This window comes from Gorilla gorilla, chromosome 12 (genome assembly GCF_029281585.2).
Source record: "Gorilla gorilla gorilla isolate KB3781 chromosome 12, NHGRI_mGorGor1-v2.1_pri, whole genome shotgun sequence".
Classification (NCBI taxonomy): domain Eukaryota; kingdom Metazoa; phylum Chordata; class Mammalia; order Primates; family Hominidae; genus Gorilla; species Gorilla gorilla.
Genome location: NC_073236.2, coordinates 87,469,232 through 87,487,070, shown reverse-complemented (window position 1 = coordinate 87,487,070; position 17,839 = coordinate 87,469,232). Strand labels below are relative to the sequence as shown.

At 37.2% G+C, this 17,839-nt stretch overlaps 1 long non-coding RNA gene across 1 annotated transcript in view; it reads left to right on the top strand.

Annotated features, from left to right (window-relative positions):
- LOC134756793 (uncharacterized) overlaps positions 1 to 17,839 on the top strand; it is a 1,394,997-nt gene that overhangs the window by 1,318,473 nt on the left and 58,685 nt on the right. Inside the window, exon 9 of the long non-coding RNA XR_010129979.1 lies at positions 14,904 to 16,865. This is a non-coding gene — a long non-coding RNA (uncharacterized lncRNA). The remainder of the gene's footprint in view (positions 1 to 14,903; positions 16,866 to 17,839) is intronic.

The following is a 17,839-nucleotide window of genomic DNA, read 5'->3' as shown; positions in this document are numbered from 1 at the left end:
TTGAATAGCAGCTGGGCAAAATTAGGCTGCGACCTGCTGGGCTTGAATTCCCAGGAAGTTAGGCATTTTTAGTCACAGGATGAAATAGGAAGTTGGCACAAGATACATAGTCATAAAGACCTCGCTGATAAAACAGGATGTAGTAAAGAAGCCAGCCAAAACTCATCAGAACCAAGATGGTGATAAAAGTGACCTTTGGTCTTCATCACTGCCCATTATATGCTAATTATAATGCACTGGCATGCTAAAAGACACTTCCCCCAGCGCCATGACCGTTTACAAATGCCATGGCAACATCAGGAAGTTACCCTATATGGCAGGGGTCCCCAACCTGCGGGCTGTGGACCAGTACCCATCCATGGGCTATTAGGAATCACGCTGCACAGCCACAGATGAGTAGCAGGCGAGTGAGAATTACCACCTGAGCTCTGCCTCTTGTCAGATCAGCGGTGGCATTAGATTCTCATAGAAGTGCAAACCCTATTGTGAACTGCACATGCGAGGGATCTAGGTTGCACACTCCTTATGAGATTCTAATTAATGCCTGATGATCTGAGGTGGAACAGTTTCATCTCAAAACCACACCGGTACACTGCCACCCTCTAACAGAAATTGGTCCCTGGTGCCAAAAAGGTTGGGGACCACTTCTAAATGGTCTAGAAAGGGAAGGAACCCTCAGTTCTGGGAATTGCCTACCCCTTTCCCGGAAAACTCATAAACAACCCCTTGTTTAGCATATAATCAAGAAATAACTGTAAGTATACTCAGTCGAGCAGCCCACACCGCTGCTCTGCCTATGGAGTAGCCATTCTTTCGGTACTTTTGTTTCTTAATAAACATCCTTGCACTTTACTCTGTGGACTACACCTGAATTATTTCCTGTACAAGGTCCAATAATCCTCTCTTGCGTTCTGGATGGAGATCCTTTTCTGATAACAGTCATGCAAGTGTATAATTAGAGGACAAAGGCTATGGTAATAAACTAGGGTCAACTTAGCAACGTCTATTAGTGCAGATTCTTCTCCGTGTTCCTGTATGGTATTCTTTTCCTCTAGGTATAGGGTGGACACATCTGGAATGAAGGTTCTATGACCTACCTTAGAGAGAGGCCAGCAAATTCTCTTATAGCCTCCTTCAAGGGAAAAGGGTGAGGGAAAGGTGAGAGTGAACTTCCTGCTTCAGTTCCTTCCTGCTTCTGCTCCTTCCTCAAATGCCAAGATGCTATATTTTGGAGTAGCATGTCCTGAACCCCATTTCACCTAAGGCTTACCCAAGAGTTTTATTTTAAATCGTCCCTCTATTGTCACATCAGGAACACTCTTGGAGTTAACATTTAAATGAAAATGCATATTTAGATAATTAATATATTTCAACACAATCAGAGATGCCAAGATTATACAAGCAATTGCTGGCAGACCTTTAAAAAGTGTTAAATTCCACTGGCTGTTTTTACATGTAACTTGTTAGAAGCAGCATTTCACTCTCAACCAATGGAGGGGAAAAACAATTATATTGTGAAATCCAAAATAATGACTGCATTCCACCATCCTGTGTTACTTAAGTCTGCTAATTGCTTTATTTTGAATCCCTGTGGCTTGGTTAATTTAGGTGATGGAAGTTCTTTGATAACCTCCACTCTTGCCAAACTTGGCTTTTGATGAGTCACTTTGAAGTGACTTGGGTGCCTTGGTGAAAGGTAGACAAATAACAGTCCCACCCCACCAGGTGTCCTTGCCTTCGAAGGCTTACTAACTCCCCAGGTCCAGGAGCTAAATTCTATTTGCCTACTTTTAAGGAGAATCCTGAAGTCAGGATACAATAATATTGTGCAAAACTGAATGTTTACAAGTACTTCCCAAGTCATTCTGAATTTCATTATGTAATAGAAATGGCCAATTCTAGCATAGTTATATTCCAGAATATCCTCACATAAAAGTTGATTGGGAAAAAAATAAAAATTACAAATTGAAGTATAAGGTTATTTGAGCTTTGACTGAATATAATTGTTTTGTCACATTTCTCACTTTCTAAAGTAAATGTATGTGAGTACTGAATAATATTAATTCAGGAATGGCAATGCTTGAAAAGTAGGAATTGAGTTGATAATAAGGAAATTTTCCAGATGGTTTTAAATTATAATTCAGCTCAGAACCCAGGTTTCTGTCAACATTTTTTGCCCAAAAATTAAATGATAAATTTTAACATTAAATCCTGACATGTTCAGGATAACTCATTAATGCAGTGGAATAATATTTCTCAATATATTCTAATAAGCAGATCCCTTTAAATATGAAAAATATTGGGAAACATACAAATGATAATAATCATTCAAACTGGGAAATTCATTGCTTTTTTCATGGACTTAAAAAAGTATTTAAAAAACTACTGTTAAATCAATAGTGGTAAATTATTTAATAGGAATTATAGCAATGAAACCACCTTCGAGAAATTATAACTGAGGAAATTATGATGGGGAAAGGGAGAGAGAGCAGAACTAACCAACCCCATCTTGCTTCTAACCTCTAAGCTGTCCTAGTTCATTCTCAATTAACCTTGGGAAGGAATTTAGTTTACGGTTTAACTTTGAAACAAAAATAATAATAGCTCTTCCCCAGAAAAAAACAAAACAAAACAAAACAAACAAACAAAAAAAACCTTTTGTGCCTGGGGACCAGTCTGCCTTTGTAGGACCAACAAATTAGCTACAAGATTAGAAATTACAATTTAGGGGCCATGGAGCAAGAGTCTGAATTTCCCCAAATTGCTCCTGGAAATAATATCACTGTCGTAAAACCTAAGATCAGTGCTTGAGATATTTTGCAAACCCTGCGTTCCAATGCACCAGCTGACACTGCCCAGACCAGTAATCTGAGTCAACCAAATCTGTGATTCCATCCAGGAACAGAAGACAGCAAGAACTCACTTCAACCCACTATGATTTCATCTCCAACCCGACCAATCAGCACTCCCCACTTCCTGAGCCTCTACCCACCAAATTATCTTGAAAAACTTCGATTCCCCAGTTTTCAGGGAGACTGATTTGAGTAATAATAAAACTCCAGTCTCCCTCACAGAACGCTCTGAATGAATTACTCTTTCTCTATTGCAATTTCTCTGTCTAAATTGGCTCTGTCTAGGCAGTAGCCAAGCTGAACCCATTAGGCAGTCATACCAATATCTACATTTATTAAAAATATGTATTTAAATAAAGTTTATTATTCAAACCTCAATAAGGTTTGTTGTACATTTAGATTAACAGGCAACTTGCAACAAATCTATGACTCTCCAGAATTATTCTGCCTCATGTTTGGTATCCAATGTTGGAAAAAATAGAAAAAAAAAAAAAAGAATTGGTTTCTAGCCCGTGTCAGGCCTCTGAGCCCAAGCTAAGCCATCATATCCCCTGTGACCTGCACGTATACATCCAGACAGCCTGAAGTAACTTAAGAATCACAAAAGAAGTGAAAATGGCCTGTTCCTGCCTTAACTGATGACATTACCTCGTGAAATTCCTTCTCCTGGCTCATCCTGGCTCAAAAGCTCCCCCACTGAGCCCCTTGTGACCCCCGCCCCTGCCCGCCAGAGAACAACCCCCTTTGACTGTAATTTTCCACTACCCACCCAAATCTTATAAAACAGCCCCACCTCTGTCTCCCTTCGCTGACTCTCTTTTCTGACTCAGCCCGCCTGAACCCAAGTGATTAAAAAGCTTTAGTGCTCACACAAAGCCTGTTTGGTGGTCTCTTCACGCGGACACGAGTGAAAGTCCGAATTTTGAAAATAATTATTTTCAGAAGTTATGTAAGTAAACTGACATCTTGGTAATGCATTTTATTCTCTAGGCTTAATTTTCTCCCCTACCAAAATCAAGGGCTGAATTTTATGATTTTCATGATCCCTTTTAGCATTTCCTTCTGATACATTAATCCATTTTTATGAATTTTAAAAAGCGTTGTGATTTTTCTTGCTATTATGGCAGTGTTATGACATATAGATTGAATAACTGAGTATTAATTCACATTCTTGGATCAATTTCTATCTACAGCAAAACATATTTTGCTTAATTATTTGTATATTTTAAGTAAAAATATTGTGTGACCTGAGGTATCAAGATCATTGCTTTAATAAACCATTTAACCACCTTTTTTTTTTTCTTCAGAATAGCCAGTGTTTCCTAGTAATTTATTTTCTAAAAACATAAAGATCCCCAGAAGCGTGATACCAGGCACTCTTTGTCACTGCCACAACCTTTGTTCCATATGTTTGAAATTTACCATATGCTTTGTTGAACTCTGAATATCTTTTCAGAACTTATGTAAGTAAATTAACATCTTGGTAATGCACTTTAACTGAGACAGGTCTCAGTTAATTTAGAAAGTTCAGTTTGCCATGGTTGAGATGGGCACCTACAACACAGCCTCAGGAGGTCTCGATGACATGTGCCCAAGGTGGTCAGAGCACAGTTTGGTTTTATACATTTTGGAGAGACTTGAGACATTGATCAACATATGTAAGATGAACAGTGGTTCTGTCTGGAAAGACTGGACAACTCGAAGCAAAGGTGGGACAACTGGAAGCAGGGAGGGGGTTTCCAGGTCATAGGTAGGTAAGAGACAAACAGTTGCATTCTTTTGAGTTTCTGATTAGCCTCTCCAAAGGAGGCAATCAGATACGCATTTATCTCAGTGAGCAGAGGGGTGACTTTTAATAGAATGGGAGGCAGGTTTGACCTAAGCAGCTGCCAGCTTGACTTTTAGCTTAGTGATTTTGGGGCCTTAAGATTTATTTTTCTTTCACAGTTTCAATTCTACCAAAGGTATCAGTAGTCAGAACAGTCATGGATATTTAGCAATATTCGCTGCATTAAAATTGTATTAATTCCTGTCTTCCTTTTTGTGCTTCAGAAATATCAGACATGGGATGGATTTTACTTCAGATAATTAAGAATTGGCTCTTTGATCTTGGTTCCAGGCAAATTACCTCTGAGTTTGTGACAACAGAAAATGCAACTTTGTAATTTCTTACTACAATTCACTACCGATTTTTAAAAGTGTCTTGAAAACTCATTGTATCAATGTCAATTGTGACTTTTACATAATGCTAAATTTTCAATTCATTTTTTCCTTTATTTTTTAAGTAACAAATAACTTTCTAGTATCTATAATTTTTTAACTGGCTCTTCTAAAATAAATAAATAAATATATATATACATATATATGTATATATGTACATACACACACACACACACACACACACACAAGCCAGTAATCTCTTTTTCACTGCCACAATCTTTGTTCCGTATGTTTGAAATTTACCATATGCTTTGTTGAACTCTGAATATCTTTTCAAAACTTATGTAAGTAAATTAACATCTTGGTAAAGAAAAAATATCATTACAGTTAATGCTTAAGGATACATAAATTCCATAAAGAAATACCAACTACTATTAATAATATCAGATAAAATAATGGAAAGGATACTATAATAGAAGTCAGAGAGCCTAAGTTACATTTCTAGCTCTTATAGGAATTGATAATACTTAATTTAATTTGGCAGGTAATTTAATTTTTTAAGGGCTGTCTGATCCTTAATATACAAAGGGAGGGGGTTGGACCATGTAATCTCTAAATGCAGTCCAGTAATTAAAACAGAATAAAGAAGGAAAGAAAGGAGAAAGAGAGAAAGGAAGGAAGGAAGGAAGGGAGGGAGGGAAAAGGAAAAAGGAAAATGAGCAGAACTGATAAAACCATTCTTCATGCTGCTGTGTGTAAGGAATTAGATGTACCAGCAGAACTCACTTGTTTCTTCTACTTGTCTCTCCATGCCTACAATGCCAAATCAGTATCTTATTTTGCTTTTTTTGAACAAAGAACATAAGGTGAAAATGTTGTCAGTGTTTGAGAAATGTACTGCCTTAGGTTCTGCCCCTTTCTCCTCTGCTCTCCTTTTGCTCTTCTTGGTTTGTTGGTTTATTTCAATCCCCTAGTCACCGTTTCCTTTCTCTATTTCTTCCAACATAAATAGAAGAACTCCTGAACACATGTTTTTATGTTCTCTCTTCGTCCCACATAAAAAAGGGTGGGAAGGAGCAGGCTGTGGTTGGTGAATGGTGAGTGGTTTTGCTCATCAACATGCGTACTGGTGTGTCTCTTTAGCTCTTTGCACACTAAATGCTGCTTATCACATGGGCATTGAGTGAGCTCATAAAAGCCCCTGGAAGCAGGCAACATCAATCCTCTGGCTTCCAGCTCCCTCCTCTGTTGCAATGAGGCCACATTTGGCTGCTGCACTTGAGAGAATCAGTTTTCATTGGCTAAAATTGTTTTTTGCTTCAGAGCTCTCAAAACTGCCTTAGGAAAAACAAAACAACAACAAAAAACGTGGTCTGTTTTTCCCTTTCATGCAGCTTTTGGGACAGCCCAACATTACTGGCTTGTGTGTGTGTGTATGTACATGCATACATACATACATACATATATATATAAATACAGATATATATATTTATTTATTTATTTATTTTAGAAGAGCCAGTTAAAAAATTATCTTTATAGATACTAGAAAGTTATTTGTTACTTAAAAAATAAAGGAAAAAAATGAATTGAAAATATGTCAGATAATTCATAGTGCATTCATCAACAGCAGCAGCTCCCTAACCCTTAGAATCAATGTACTACTGATAGGCCACTATATCAATTTTAAACTATCAGAAGAAGAAAAGAAGTAAAGAGGACCTCAGTAACCTGATTAAGTATTGCAGGTGAGAGAGAGCAGATCAACATGAACAGCAATTCCATTTTGATTCAGTGCCCCTTTTCATCTGAAGAAGTGAAGTATTTCAAAATATTTGAAACTCCCTCCTGGTAGAAAGTTGCTTAGTGAAAGATGCTGACTCATTTCTGTGAATGATGATATTGGATATTGTAATCTGCATTATTTAGCCCGTTGTGTGATATTAATCCATATTTTAAAAAGAAAGGAGAGGAGACGAGAGAGAAGGGAAGAGCAGAGAGGAGAAATGGAGATGTAGAAGTGAAGGAAGGCTATATGCCTCAGGTGGAGTAACTTAGAAGCTTGCAGCATAACCAGAAACGTATGCTATTTCCAGATTTCTCATGCAAAACACAAGTTATAAAAATAGGATTTTATTCACCAGGATGAATATGCAGATTGTCAGAAAAGCAATAACTTTATTGAAAGCCATTGCTATGGATGAAAGCTCCTGATCTAGTTCTCTTGTTTTTTCACTGGGATGCATTGACATCTACATGAAAACCCATTCAATAGACACTGTTAACATTTATATATTCTGAAAAGCAAAAACATGGGCATCATACTCTTAGTTTCTGAAACAGTTCCATTCCTTAAAGTCATGTAAGTCCAAAATAAATCAAGATCAGAACCGAGAATGTTATGGTCCAGATTCCTTTGGCCTATTTCCTGAATGAATTAAGCTTAGTGCATTTGTATGAATTGCTCTGTCAATCTTCATTTGTTCAAATTTCGTGCCAAGAAATATTTTAGTGTTGAACTACTGTATGGTACTGAATAAGGCATTTCTCTCTCCCCTTTAAGCTTGCAATCAAGTGGGTATGAACAAAAACAAATCATAAACATATAAATAAATAAGATCCATACATTAATTGGGCAGTGTTTAGTGCAGTTAAGAAAAACACTCTAGATACTTTAAACACAAGAGTTTGAAACGAAAGTTAATAGAGAAATACAGACAAAATGGTTCAAAAGGCTGAACAAATGAAAGTCAGAGCCCTGCCACTGGAGCTCATATGTTCAAAGGCCCTCCAGTGTTGTGTAACCACATTCAAAGAGCTAGTGTTGAGCCACAGTTGCCTCTAGCATCCATGAAACTAGAGAGAATACACTGAAACACAAAATAGCGTCTTAGTCTTCTTATCTCAACAACTTTGTTTGTCAGTGTAAGCAAGGCAATAGCCTGTACTTCACTTCTGTTTTTCAAGTTACGTAAAACTTAATTTTGATTGAGAATTCTAGTGCAAAGAAGTCTGGTAAGTGTAGATTTTTTAGCTCACCAGTGTCTGTGGTATAGAAAGGCAGTTTAGAGGGAGGGTAGAGTGGAGGTTGAGTGAATCAATTCACATAATCTATCATACTGCAGATTAAGATAAATAATATAAGGAAGTAATATAAATGACGTGACAGAAAATAAAATGTCAGTGGTAGTAGCTTACTATGATAGGCTGGTCAGAGAGGGCTCTTTGAGTAGCTGACATCTGATTGTAGACCTGAAGAAAGGCACTGATGTTAGCCATCTGAAGAGCTAGAGGAAAAAAAACCCACAAAGTAATGAACAAGGGGAAAGACAGCATATTGCGAAGGGGCTTGATGCATCTGAGGAAGAGAAAGAAGCCAAGTGTGGCTCAACTGCAATGAAGTGAGAGAGTGGGTCTTGAAGGTATAACATGAAGAGAGGAAGCCAAGTAAAACTAGAATCGTGCTAGATCTTACAAATCATAAGATAAATAAACAACTACTAAAAAGTTTCAAGCAGAACAGCAAGATGATCTGATTCGCTTTCTAAACAAACTATTGAGTTTATGTGCTACATAGACTGTGGATTGAGATAATTCAACACAGAAGCTGGAAAATAAGTTAGGGACTCTTGTGATAATCTCTTATGGCTTAGACTCACAGGCATTGTAAGTCGACTGCAGGAAAACAATGGAATTTGAGGCATAGCATGGGGTAGACCTGACAGATTATGATATGTACCATGGAACATGGCAAGGGTATATTAGAAAGAGAAGATCAAAGGATTGGTGGAAAAATTCACTGCATTTCCAAGTCTTTTCCTTACCGTTGCTCCTGACACTAGCTTTTATTTTTTTTCACCTCTTGAACTTGACATTTGATATTTCCTTTAATTCTGACTTTAGTTCTCCTTCAGGACTGCAGTTGTACTTACCCTTTGGATTGAGACTGCTTCTAACATATGACAAGAACAACCCAATTCAACACAGTCTTATCCACTTTTTGTTTGAGCTAACATGAGCAGCCAGTTTGGCCAAAAACTTTGCTGATGACTTTGGGGGAGTGATGGTAATTGCATAACTTAAAAGATTATTTTAACTTTCCCAATTCTTGAAGAACATAGATCTCAAAAATAAGTAAAATAAGTTTCACAACATTTGTTTCATACATTCTTTACAAAATACCTTGACTAATAAATGCATTACTTCAGGATTACTTGATCTGGGAGTGGGTGACCAAGAACTTTTGCCCTCCTTTTTCCAGACTGACAACAAAAATATTTATGTTCACTGTGTCAAATGTCACTGCTCAATTTTTTTTTGGAAATAAATGACATTTGCATAGTTTGAAAACAGCAGAACTTGAGGAATTTTTGTTGGCTACTCAGTCAGTTACAGTTTTCTAACCAGGCAGTGGCAAGCAAACAACTTGAAAGAAAATTGACAGGAGACAAGTAGCTCTAGGTCAAAGAAAATGCTCTTAGATGACAAAATGAATTAAGACACAGGCAAATACCTCGGAAATAAAGGTGATAGCAAAGTTGAGGAAAACAGATGTTATATTGACCTCAGTTCATTGGAATCAAATAACTAATTTGCTTACCATCGTCTAATACTTTGAAATGGTCCCTGAGGAAGCCAGGAGTAGCAGTGAATTTGTAAACTGGATACTTCTACATTTTGGTGAGGTGCAGTTTGTGAGAACAAAAGCAATCCCTGTTGGAATGCAAACACAATGCTGCAATAACATTAGCATAATGTAAGGTCCCAGCTGACAGTATTCGAGGCAGCAACCTGAAATATGGGGAAATAACCACATCGGTTTTCTCTCCATTTCACTGCTTGATTGAAACACATAGCCAAGCATAACTCAGCTGACAGGTGAGAGGGACCCTCCAGCACAATGGAACACTGTCAGTAATACCTTCAGTATATTCAGTCTCAGTCAGAAGCTGAAAGTCTGAGTCGACACTCTTTCAAAAGGTCTAGAGCCTTACTCTCAAACCTGTATCAGTTTCTAGTAGCTAGTCATAGTATTCAGGTCTAAAAATATATTAAATTACCTGTTGACAGCTAGAAGTCAAGATGCCTGTTTCTTTGTGACCTTGGTTCTATTCCTTAAAATTTCTGAGTTTCAATTACCTGTTTTGTTAAAGACATATATATATATATATATATATATATATATATATATATATATGGTGAACCACATATTTAAGACAGGTCTCAATCAATTTAGAAAGTTTATTTTCCCCAGGTTAAAAATGCGCCTGTGACACAGCCTCAAGAGGTCCCGAGGCTGAGGCTGAAGAATCACTTGAGCTCAACAGTTTGAGGCTGCAGTGAGCTATGATTGTGCCACTGTACACCAGCCTGGGTGAAGGAACAAGATACTGTTTTGAAAAAAACAAAACAAAAAACAGCATACTAGGGGCCAGAACATAGGCAAATTATTTGAAAAATTTAGCCTCAATTTCCTTATGTGGGAAAGAAAAATAATTGTAACTTCTGAGCTATTATATCACAGAGATAGTTTAAGTATTAGACAGTCCATATAAAACACTTAGCATAGTACCTAAATAAGCATCCCATTCATGTTTATTAGAGGAATTAATACATGAATGAGTTAATGATATAATTATTTCAATTGGAATTCAAATACTAGTTATCTGAATCAGTTTGATCAATTCTGCTCAATACATTTATATTGTCACCTCTCAATCTCAGCTTTTATCTATAAAATGCACTACTTGATTAGATCAACAATTCTCAAACACTCATGCATAAAAGAAGCATTCAGAGACTTCGTTAAAAATTAAGATTCCTTGGTCCCATACCAAAGGAGTCTTAATTAGAAGGTCTATAGTGAGGCCTGTGAATCTGTATTTTAAAAAGCATCACAGTTGATTTTGGTTCACTTGGACAAAACATGTTTTTTTAAAAGTCTGGGCTAAGATCTTTCCGGGCTCTAAAGTTTTCTTCATTTTCATTACCACAAACTATTTCAAAAAAATCCACCTGCTACAATTTGAGGTTATTGACTCATTAATAAAAGAATCCCATGATCATATATATGTATGTACAGGCACGTGCACAGATGCACACATACACACACACACACACACACACACACACAAACGTACTCAGCTGAACACTCACAGAAATTCCACTCTTACATCATCTGTACTGCTGATTAAAGTACTTGATTTTGAATGATGGGAGAAGTAACCATGATGCAGGGCTGCCATGTTGTAAACTTCCTGGAGGTATCTTAATCACATTGATCAGCTAGGTCAGCCAGCTCAGATAAGAAATCTCCTATTCAAAATGCCTAAAAGATATTCTCAAAGTCAGAGTGAAACTGAGACTAAAACAAAAATTGCAGCACTCCTGACCTCATTATACTTCCTACTTCCGAATAACAATGCCTAAATACTAAATCTCTACATGAGCAACCTGACACTTAAAGTCCTGTCACGTTCCCCCTTGCGTCTCCAGAACCAGCCCAGGTTTGTGGTTGGAGAGAAGGAATGTAACTACAGGAACATTTTCTCATCTCTTTTAAATAGCCTCAAATTTCTTCTATACGAAGGCAGACACCTGGTAATCTCAAATTGAAGCCAAAGCGTAAATAACTGGGAGAAAACACCAATCACTTCACAAACAGAGCATGAAAAATTTCATCACCCTAACAGCAGATCTGCTTTACTCCTTGTATATTTTTCTATAGAGTCATTTTGTGAATAAATCTTCCCCCTTGGAGGAGCATATTCCATTAGCTGCCAAGGCTGAGGAATGAGAGGAATCAGTGCTCTGTGAAGAGCGGCTCAGTTCACACAGCCTCGGGGTTGGCACCTTCTCAGTCTTTCTTAATGGTGCCTTTTGGGAAGAGTGCCTTCCTTTTATATCGAAACAGAAGTACATTCTATTTCCCATATGGGTATGACCCTAGGAAGAGTAGGAAGAAATAGAAAAACTAGGCACTCAAATGCATTTAAGTGAGTAGCATGAAAAAACAGGAGTATTAGGTTCTCTTGTCCAGTTTTATAGTTGAATTCAGAGTAATCTCCAGCCTCTACAGTTATTGGAGGCAAAATTTAATCTGATGTCAATAATAGATGAATAAATAACACAAACTCAGACACGGGAGTACAAGTGTACATGTGTGGTGATCATGAGAATATGCCTCTCAAATCTCCAACTGCAGGAAGTGTAATTGACCAAGAGTCCCAGCTGCAACCCCTAAAACCCACTGCTGTGTTCGTGCAGAGGACACATTTCCTATGGCAGCTCTCAGTCAATGACAAAACATGGTAGAGATACTAAGGAAGTCTAGTGCTGGAGAAGCTAGCCTCTTCTAATGGATGACATTGGCTTGCTAAATTTTCCTTAAAATGGCAAGTGTAGTCTAAGATGCTTCCATCCAAACTTTTTTCCTGCCTTCCCTTTCTCCTTCACTATGGGTCAGGCTTGTATCATGGGCTGATGGCTCAGACTCTCCTGGCTCCCTTCCCGTTTTCTCCCACAGTTTTTTTAAATAATAAATTTTTGAATATTTAAACCCCTTTTGGTGTGCTTATCAGAAAACTCAGACTAACACAAAATACTTCTGTATATTTTTTAATTAAAAATTTCAGTAAATTATTAATCAGAGTTGTAATATTTAAAAAGGTGGGATAAGAGCATGGTTTTAGTAGGGGAAGGACCAAATAAGTTTAATTTTGTTCTAAGCATTAGATCTACTTACTCTGTGCAAATAGTACTTCAAGTTGTTCATATCTAGCCCAGTTTATCAGAAGAAGATTGTGAAATTTAGCAGTAAAGCCCATTAGTAATAAGGTTTACTTGTGCTTAATTTAATCTTTGTAGACGGCAGTCCCTCCAGTTACCCTAGGGCAAAGTGTCAGATAGATTTATTTTATTGAAGTCTTCATAAAAATGGTACTATTTGTCGAGAGTCAATAGTCTCATATCACTGAATATGAGACTAGTTGGTAAACATCTTTTGATCAGTGATGTTTGACAACAATGTTCTTGCATGGAGACCACGGTGATGTCAGAAAGCTGACTGAGCACTTTACTGTTTGGGGACCTGAGTCTTGGATGGATATCATCTCTCTAATTCAGTTTTTTGTATGTTTAAATAAAATACAAATATTCTTTGAAATGAAATATCAAACAGGACTTTAACAAAATAAGTTAAAACAAGATAATTATGATTAAAATTAGGACTAGCCTTCCTTAAAGCCCCTGATTCAGTCCCTGGTATGCTCCCTCACCAACTTAGGACCCACTATAGGGAATTGAAACCAGCACTCAAATGAGGTCTTACTATTCTGTATTCAACACTAAATTAATGCCCCCAATCTTTATAAAAAGAAAATTCATATATCTAACATTATTAATCATGAAAGATAATTCACTGAAGGTGATTTATCATAAAAATTCCACACTGAACTTCTCACGAGTTCATATTTTTCTTCATGATGAAAAATATATATGGCTTGCAGAGGATTCCCATATACAGAAAATCATTTCGTATAGCTTATGTGTCTGACACTACAGTGGTACTCAAATGTGAAAGCACTTTGGAAACAACTGATGCCTTATTTTAAAGCACCCATTCCCTCCCAAGATTTACTAAATGAGAATGTTCAAAGGTTAAGACCAGAGATTCTGTCTCCAATCAAAGCAAAATGAGATCCCAGAAGTGATTTCGATATACAGGTAAATTTGGGAACATTATTTCCACAAGAAATAATGAATCTAAATTATTTGGATTAAGGGTTGACAATTAGTCAATTTCTAATTAAAATTTCCAGGAAGATCCAGGTCTTAATTAAAACTTTGCAGAATATTTTATGATAGTAGGTGGGTTTCTAAATACAGTTTAACTTTACTTTTTCTCATCTATAAATTAGAGAATATAAAAATACCCATTTCCTGTACAGTTTTTATGAGAACATTTTCTTTGAAATATGAAAGCTTAAGTGTTCCTAACATTGGTTTTAAATAAGCATTATTCACCAGTATACACATTGCATGCTGTATATGAACTATCTGTGTCCTTATCTAAGGTCAGCCCCTCTACCTGATCACTAGATCCTTCTCCTTCTTGTCTACTCAGGAACATCATTCAGACATTCCTTGTCTCTATTGTGCATCATGATTGTTATCGACTTTATCGAATACTCTCATGAACACACTCATGTGCTATAGTATCTCTGAATAAATTATCTTAACTACATACCCTTTCTTAGCTACATCCCATTTCCTGCTTCCCTTAAGAATAAAATTTCTTTATATAGTTATCTATATTTTTATCTCCAAATTTTCTCTTCCAGATACCTCATACCTAACATTCCGTCAAACACTCATCTCCATGTAGGTTATACCTGTAATTATATAACTTGGTAAATTGGTCCTGTGACTTGTCTTAACAGAAACAGTGTTCACTCTCTGTGAAATATCTTCTCTTGGCTTCCAGGGCATGACAGTCTTGGTTCCTGCCTTGCTACACTGACCATTCCTTCTTAGTTCCCTTTACTTGCTTCTCCTCATGTTTTCGATGTTTTAATGCTGGGATTCTTCAAAGTTCAGTCCATGGCCTTCCTCTCTTCTCTGTCTGTTTGTTTACAGGATAATCTTACCTAGTCTCATGGCATTATGCAGATGACTTCCAAATCTAAATGTCCAACTTGAACCTGCCACATGAATTCCAAACGTGTCAATCCAACTCTCTAACTGACCTCTCCATTTGATGTCTAATAATCATCTCAGATTTGACTTGTCCTAAACCAAGTTCTTGACACTTCTCCCAAAATTTTGCTCCTCCCACAGTCCTCCAGATCCTAGCAAACAGTAACTCTATTTTTTTTTTTTTTTTTTTTTTTTGAGACGGAGTCTTGCTCTGTCGCCCAGGCTGGAGTGCAGTGGCGTGATCTCGGCTCACTACAACTTCCGCCTCCCGGGTTCAAGCGATTCTCCTGCCTTAGCCTCCCGAGCAGCTGGAACTACAGGCACGTGCCACCACGCCCAGCTAATTTTTTTGTATTTTTAGTAGAGACGGGGTTTCACCATGTTAGCCAGGATGGTCTCGATTGTTCTGGAGTCTTTCTCTAATACACTACATACAATCCATAGGCAAATTCTGTTGGCGTCACCTTCGAAATCTACCCCAAATCTTACTATTTTTACAGCACTTCAACCACTAGTACCTTATCAAAAACCACTTCTATATTTCCTGTAAATTATTGGAACAGCCCTTTACCTGGTCTTCCTGTTTCTGCCTTTTGCATCCCTTCTTCCTTCCTCTCCTCCACACGTACCACTAAAATCGCAACATTGCAACTACAGTAATAAATACATCACTTCTCTGCACAAAAGCTTCTGGTGGCTTACCCCCTCACTCAGGAAGTCTTTATAGTACTCCAGAAGATCACTTTCTGGCCTTTCCTGTTGGGCTCATTTTCTATTTCTACCTTGCCCACTCTGTTGCAGCCACATTCTCCTCCCTGCTGATTCGTGAACACACTGACCATGCTCTTGCTTCAAGAACACTTACATTGCTGTTCCCTCTGCCAGGACAGTTTCTCTAGTATCCACTCACCTCATTCAGTTTCTGCACAAATGTCACTTTTACAATAAAGTCATCCCTAAAGAACTAATTTAAAATTGTACCCTACTAAATAGCAATCCCCTTACCTCACTTAGAACACTCTAAAAGTGCTCTAAAGGACTAAATTAGCAATTTAGCCCTTTAGTACCCCACTGATTAGCAATCCCCTTACCCCACTTAGAGAGTGCTCTACTAGTACTTCAGGTAGTACCATCTGAACAGTGATGCCACTGTCAGACTAAAAATCACCATCACAGGTAGATACATAAATTTAAATCAAATAAACGTAATCATCTAATTTGAACATTATATTTCATCTACAATATCCACTTATTCAACAGGTATTTATTGACCATGCTGTACAATTTTCTAGGTGCAGAAGATACATCACTTAACAAAGAAGATCACTACACTTGGTTACTTGGAGTTTATATTTGAATTGGTAAAATATATGGCAGAAACTGAAAGTACTGAAAAGGACTAAATTAGTAATGAGTAATTTAGCCCTTTAGTGCCCTACTGATTAGCAATCCTCTTACCCCACTTATAGAGTGCTCTTCTAGTACTTTAGATAGCAGCATCTAAACAGTAGCATCTAAACCCCTTGGGATTGCTAATTACCCTACTTTAGGAGGTAATTACATGAGGAGGGTGAAGCCCTTATGGAAGGAATTAGGGTCCTTATAAAAGCACTTGAGGCAGTGGGTCCACTCTCTTTTGCTCTTCCACCATGTGAGGACACAGCATTCAAAGCACCACCTTGGAAGCAGACACAAGGCTCTCACCAGACACCAAACCTGCCTGCCCCTTGATTTTGGACATCCAGCCTTCAGAACTGTGAGAAGTACGTGTCTATTATTTATGAATTACCCAGTCTGGTATTTTATTATAGCAGCATAAAGAGACTGTGATAGAAGGTATGAATTTTTGTTCTAAATGAGGACTGGGGGTGGTAGGAACTTGAAAGCAATGCTAATATAACAAATCAATTAGATTGCTTCTAGCTATTTTATTTTTCTTTCATTAATTAGTAATTCCAATCCAGTTCTGGGTCTGAAGTTCTGCAGGTAAAACATGTTCCTTTTAGATATTTTCCTCTGAAAAGAATTGGGGAAATATTGTAAAGGAAAAGGAAAAGGGAAAGGAGTGATTCTGACATTTATGAATTTGTGATATTATGTACGGAAATTATAACCTGATTGTATATTTCTGCCTCGTCTGCATATAGGGAAGTTATTCAGGTAAACTACTACTGTTGCTTACTGAATCATCCCAGTGTCACTTCTCCCTACAACACACGTGGCATCATAATAACATGATGGTGTCACTCTGCCATCTTGAATAAGTAATCAAAGAAATCAGGATGTGAGTTATAATGAGACTGTTGCCAAAGTATGGAATTTCTTACAAGTAATATGTTTTTTGTTTGTTTGTTTAAATTTGATTTGGGGGGAAAATTATATATTCTGCATTGATAAGTTAAACAAATTATGTTTTTCATCCCATTATAATAAATATTCATATTTATTATCTTAAAGATTAATTGCTTTTTTATAAGATAAAATAACAATTGTAACTCAAATAATTTAGTTTTAAGTATCTAAGCTTTTTATTAAGGTAGAAGAATCAGAGATAAATAGATAAGGAAAGGGGATTGTCCCCTGGATTTTTTGGTTTTTTTTTTGTGATCTTGGCTCACTGCAACCTCTGCCTCCTGGGTTCAAGCGATTCTCCTGCCTAAGTCTCCTGAGTAGCTGGGATTACAGGCTTCTGCCACCACACCCGGTGAATTTTTGTATTTTTAGTAGGGACGGAGTTTCACCACGTTGGCCCAGCTGGTCTCCAACTCCTGATCTCATGATCTGCCTGCCTCGGCATCCTAAAGTGCTGGGATTACAGGCGTGAGCCATCGCGCCCAGCCAGGAATATATATATATATATATATATATATATATATTTTTTTTTTTTAGAAAAATAGAGAATACCTATCACACAGGATAGGATTATTATAAGAAGGCAAAGAGGTAACAGTTGAAAAAATTTTGTAAATGTATTATTACTATACTGTGAATGTTTGATAGAAAAAGAAAGAACAAATGAAAGAAAGAAAACTATTACTAGAATAATAGTTGTTCCTTATCTACACCATCCAGAAAGTTTCTGTAACACAGTGAAAACTTCAGTGTCATTTTAGTTATTAAATCATGGAGATAAT